Source organism: Pistacia vera, unplaced genomic scaffold (assembly GCF_008641045.1).
Source record: "Pistacia vera cultivar Batoury unplaced genomic scaffold, PisVer_v2 Contig671, whole genome shotgun sequence".
Lineage (NCBI taxonomy): Eukaryota > Viridiplantae > Streptophyta > Magnoliopsida > Sapindales > Anacardiaceae > Pistacia > Pistacia vera.
Window position 1 is genome coordinate 233,913 of NW_022196525.1, and position 6,355 is coordinate 240,267.

The 6,355-nt window shown below is 32.4% G+C and overlaps 1 long non-coding RNA gene across 1 annotated transcript; it reads left to right on the forward strand.

Annotated features, from left to right (window-relative positions):
- The first annotated feature begins 1,337 nt into the window (after window positions 1–1,337).
- Window positions 1,338–2,323, forward strand: LOC116112976. The gene is made up of 3 exons (XR_004125341.1): window positions 1,338–1,489; window positions 1,586–1,727; window positions 1,916–2,323. It is a non-coding gene; the product is annotated as an uncharacterized LOC116112976 (long non-coding RNA).
- Window positions 2,324–6,355: the final 4,032 nt, after the last annotated feature.

Here is a 6,355-nt window from a genome sequence, read left to right on the forward strand (position 1 = left end):
ACTATTTTCCCTAATTGGATGATGTCATTAACCAATTTGAGAAAGTTAATGCTTTGTGACGGTATAAACTGTGAGCATTTGCCTCCCTTAGGTAAGTTATCATCTCTTGAAATTCTTGATATATGGCGTATGAATAGAGTGAAAAGAGTGGCTAATGAGTTTTTGGGAATAGAGAATGATGCCATGTCATCATCTAAATCAATTATTGCGTTTCCCAAATTGAAATACCTTTCTTTGTGGTGGATGGAAGAATGGGAAGAGTGGAATTATGAGAGTACAAAGAGAGGAGAGAAAGATATTATAATCATGCCATCTCTTCAGACGTTGAAAATTGAATTCTGCCCCAAATTGAAGTTTCTACTAAACCACCTTCATCAGATGACAACTTTGAAGAAAGAAATAGATGGATGTCCTCTTCTCAGAAGAACAGAGAACCAATAGTTTGTTATCGTCTTTCTCTGATACTGATTAAGTTCTTTGAAATTATCAACTCCAACACTGATTTTACTTCAAACCACAAGTAATTTCCTCTCTTTTCCCTTTTAGTTATTTGTTTATTTACATTTTTTATCATTTTTTTCTTTTTTGGGAATAACTCACATCTTTTTAATTTTAACACCCTTATTATCAATAACCATTTTGGTACTCTTTAATCATCTTAATGAATCTAATTATACTCTTAATATAAAGCTTGTAATTAAACAATCGGTTTGCACTAATATTTTATGTTTTTTCTAGTAAACGTAATAAATTCATTTTGTCTAGGATTTGAACCAGTGCTGGGTCTCTGTTAAAGTGAAGAACATAGCAAGAAAATCTCTACCAGAATAAGAAATTAGTGGTTGTTATGTTCCCAAAAGAACTTGAGTGAATTGACAGCTCCTCCAATTTTAACCAACATCTCTCAAGTCTTAACTTCAACTATGATTTTGCGTATTTACAATCATAACCAATCCACAAATAATGTCCACTCTCGTAACTTGTTAGCTTCAATTTTATAATGAATAAATTTTGGATGAGATTCTTTAGTGTTAATGCTTGTGAATAGGCAACATTTTATAACTTCTTGAATAAACAATTAAAGCACAAAGTGCATTACTACGTGGGTAAGTAAGATACAAACATTTTGCAACAAAAAGTCAAAGTGTTACTCAAAATTTAGTTTTAACTTACCCTGCACTTACTATGGAATTTTTAACTTCATAATCTGGTCTTACATCTTAATTTCAAGAGAATTTCGATCATTTTTACTTCATCTTTGTTAATATGACTTTGTGTTGCTCATTGTAAAGTGATATAACGCTAAAGTTTTGTTTTCTTTTCTTTTCAAGCTGCAGCAACCAGGAAATCCTGCACTGGAGACATCTTTTGAAAGAAATGTTGAATATGAGGCACCATTGCAATTTCAAAACTGAAAAGGCTCCTTCAGCTTGCCGAGGTTTTATTGAAGCAGTTGTTGTGTTATGTTGTTGGATGTGAATTGGACACGGTAATCTGGCCATAGGGAATCTTATATAATCTTAAATCTATAACTTTGCAATAAATTATTACTCAAAAATCAATTTTTATTTCTTTTCTTTTTAAGCTGCAACAAACAACCATGACATCTTGTGAAGAAATGTTTAATATCAAGCACCATATAAAGTGAAAAGGCTCCATCAATTCACCGTATCAGTTTCAGCTAGCAATTTTTACTTATGTTGATGCATACGAAGCACAAGGATGAGGTAATTGGCCGTAGCACAACCATGACTTTGTACATATCTATTATGCACACCAAGTGGTGATACTTTAAGAAACATGTGTTCTATTGTTGAAAGATCAATTTTCTATTGTTGTCTCAGTTTTTCATTATTTGATCTTCATTTACTATTTTGCAGCGTATTAACATATTAGTCTTTTGTTTGTGTTACAGGGTTTGGAACATTGCAGGGTTCCCTCAATTAAAGTGATTAACAGAACATGGTCATCCCTCTAGAATCAGAATTGGGCCCCTGTAAAGAAGTTATCAGACTCTCGCAGCTCTATTTCTAATAATTGGATATGATGTTAGAATGCAATGCAATTTATCCTAAACGGGAGCGTTTGGCAAGTCAAAAGACACATGTTTTCAAAAATCGATTGCTCATTCAAACGACGTTGTCTCCTCCACTAACAAGGAGTAGTAATTGTTAGTCTGGTCTGTCTGGCGGTGACAGAGAGAGCCGATGGGTGGAGCTCTCCCGCGCATCAAGGTCCCTCAACGACACCCAAAACCCTCCGGTCTGTTTTTCTATTCTTGTTTCGCTTTAACTTGAATTTTACATCATGATTCTGGTTGTTTGCGGAAATATCGTTATGTTTAACAGCACAATTTATTAATTACTTTCCAGATTTTGCAAATGCAACTCAGTCTCAATCAGCATCTTAATCTGTTGATGCTTTTTTCCCTTCATTCTCAAGTTTAAAGTATTCTCAATCAGCAAACCCAAATGCTTTTTCACTGAAATAATCATGTATTTTGCAGTTTAAAACCACAGTTTTATTTTTTCAATGATCGTGTGCTTCAATGTGTAACTCTGCATTTTGGTCAAAAGAAGAAACCACAGCTTTATGTGCTAACGGTTCTCTCTCAGGTGATTTGAGGTGTGAAGTGTGTCGTTCATCTTCAAAGTTCATCCAATTCTGTTTCTTCAAGAAAGAAATAGTTGAAGTCAACTAATATGTAGTCATTCAATTAGCGATCTTGGAAACTTGCAAACACACCCTCTGAAAGAAATAGTTGAAGACTCAATAATTTTGTCTACATGTAACACAGTTTTTTATCCTCTCTGACAGAAACAATCATAAATAGCAGTTTCAGCCCACACAGTTACAATTCTCCATAATTGAGTTATTCAACCAGTAAAATATCTCTTTGGGGCATCACAAGAAAATTGAATATATCCCTTGTGCACATGCGACACTAGCCAACAAGATAGAAGCTAGATGTTTATTGGCATGAAGGAATTCAACTGTTTCGGGAACTTTACTTTTTCTCAGGTTCAAAAGTTTAAAACATATTATTATCAATGAAAAATTGAAGTTAATATTGATAATCTATTATTATTTAATATCCTTTTCTGGATGCAGTACTTGGTGATATGGAACTGTTGATTGAACTTGGTGATATGTTTGATGGATTTCCATTATAAACAAGTCTTAGAAACCCACAATGTTATTTCCCCTTTTTTCTTCTCTAATGGCTGAATGAAACAGGATTTGGTCTATTAATTTAGAGATCAAAGCTTCCATTCAACACTTCTCATATATTGACTCAATGTATGTGATGTATGACAAGATCAGAGAGCCTTTCACAGCAGATAGCGTGGAAGTGTTAGAAGCAATCAACGGGCTGTGCGTGCTCAATTTTTGTTCTGTCCTGTGATCAGATCGTACACTAGAGATTCTCATGGGCATGAAGAACTTGAGTCTTTCTCAGGTTTGAAGTTTTCAAACATATAATTATAAGTAAAGAACCAAAGTTTATATATGTATAATCTAATAACTTCTTGTAATCACGTTATGTGAAGCTAGAACCGTCTCTTCTACTAACAACTAGCTACCTCTGAGTGAAGGTTGCAGGAATTTTTGGATAAATGCAGAAAATTGAATCAGGTACTGTGCCATTAATACCAACTCTTGTTCTCTGTATTAGCATTACTTCCTGCCAGAAAAAACCTGCCGATTTAACTATTCCACATCTTGGTTTCTTTTCATCCCTCAATTAAGTAATTTTCTCTCCAGTTTCTTGTAGTGGAATACAAACTTAACAGTTTTTGCTTTTTATTATAAGTTTAATTTAAATTAATTATGCCTTTATGCTTGATGAATTTTCCACTGCAAACAAACTTTGAATAATATTCTAATATAGCATTATATTACATGTGTCCTTTGAATAATAGAGCAGGGATGAATTGGGATAACTAGGATGTTCAGAAGTTACTGTGAGAGATTAGGAAAGACTTAAAAACCTGTATTATCATCCGAATCATCTAGTATTATTTTAGAGACATTTTAACTCTGTAAATACAAGCTTTTCACACGTCATTGTGAAAGACGTTGTATCATTGTACTCTTTTGATCCATAGTGAAATAATTCATTTCTTACCATTGCCGTGGACGTAGCCCAAATGGGTGAACCACGTAAATAATCGTGTTCCTTATTGTTTTTCTACTTATATTTGATTGTTTACCAAGCTGTTTATATAAGATACCATCACCCTATGAAATAAGGGAGAAACAAACAGAAACAAAAGCATGTGGGAGCTGCTTACGTTACTACATATTGTGAATGAGCAAAATATTGTGAGAATAAAATCTTGAAAATTGGCCTTGTGTTATTCTAAAACTATAGACAAACTAGCACAAACATTCAGCAATTTCGAGAGCTGAGTTTAATGATTAATCACTAAATAATTTCAACTAAGAATCATGCATTTTACAACTAAGTCCAAATTTTTTACTTTAAATTAAATTCTTTCATTGGCTTCAAAGTTAATAAGAAATTATATTCTTATTCTTGGGGTTGATTATTTCATCACTTATCTACGACAGATCCTTCAAAGCATAGCTTATCGTTTTCAAGCAGAAAAAACTTAATCTTCTATAACATTTGCTGCTGCTCTGGAAAAACGTTAGTCTGCAGTTTATGTTACTTTTAGTGAAATTGCAAAAGATGTGAGAATAAATCTTTGACGTTTGGCCTGTTGCTCCAAAAATATTAACAAGAAAAAACTTTAACGATGTGAGAACTGCTAGACCTGAGGTTAATGATCATAACATTAAATTAAATTCAAACCAGAATCATTCATTTTTCAGCAACCCCAAATTCTTTCACTGTCTCAGAAACAGAGAAAAAATAAGAAGTCTGCAGAGCTTTTGGTTTTAGCTTTATAGTTGGCCTCTTAAAATTATGAAAAATTTATCTTTTAAAACAAGTTAATGATGCCAAATTTTATAGCATGGCTTGGCAAATTTAATTTGTTTAGCTTAAACTACAAATTTTCTAGAAATACTTCCATATCAAGTTATGGTAAAAGCTAAAAGTGTTAAGGAAAGAAAGAAGTAAAACTTATTCTTTTAGTAAAGATCTTTCCCAACATAAATCAATCAAAGTATCATATTCCTGTATTATTATGTTATCTTTGGAGATGGAGTTGGACATCACTATTACCTGACGTCCTATCAAAATAAAACTTAGGCTTGAGCTATCAAATCAAGTTATCTTGGTTCTTTTCCTGCACTATAAAATACCTGAATGGACGTTACAGCATTATTACATGCACTAAAGCATTCAATTAGCAATCTCGGAAACTTGAAAGCACAGCTTCTAAAACTTTGGCTGTGAAGTTAAGATGTATTTATATCTGATATTTAAAAGGATATTTGAGTGATATCTTGATTAATCTCTAAATTTTCCAAACTTTCCCAAAAAAGAGAAAAGAAAAATAAAAAGTGTAATAGAATTCTCTTTTCTCATTTGGTAAATCCGATTAAAGTTAAATATGATCAAATTGCATATATTTTTTTTCATCGTTATTAGTTGTTCATAATATGGCAACCCTACATACATACAAACAGTTTTTTTTTTTGATCATTATTGTAGTAAGAGATTTAATCAATTCAGTTGCTATACTTAAAAAGTAAGTGGCACTATAAAATGTTCAAGCAAAAAATTCAAAAGTGGAGGGCCCATTAACCTCTGCCTTTGTCGATTAATACAAAGCAAAAACTTTATTAATTTTTCTCAAGTGGACGGGCCATTTTTTTATCATTATCAAACCAAATTATTCTCTCACCAAGTGAAAGATTCCTTGGTCTTTCTTGACTATAAATATTGATCAGTTACCACAAAATCACATTTTGTCATTCACATTTTGTGCATATTTCTTTCCTTCGAGGAGATGTACGAATGGGAAGAGTGGAATTATGAGATTATAAAGAGAGGAGATGAAGATATTACGTCATGCCACTCTTTAGACTTTGCAACTTTATTTTAACCCCAAATTGAAGTCTTAACAAACCACCTTCATCAGATGACAATATTGAAGAAGGAAATAAAAGGATGTCCTTCTCAAAGGATAGAGAACCGATAGCTTATATCATCTCGTTTGCTACTATTTAAGTGAAATTATCAACTTCAACTGATTTCTTTATAGGAATATCCTTCTCTTTCCCTTTTAATTATTTTTATTACATCTTTATCATATTTTTGTTTTGGGGGGAATAACTCACATCTTTAATAGTTAATACCCCAATTCAATGACCATTTTTGTACTCTTTAATCATCTTAATGGATCTAATTATACTCTGCTTGTAATTTTAAGGATGGGTT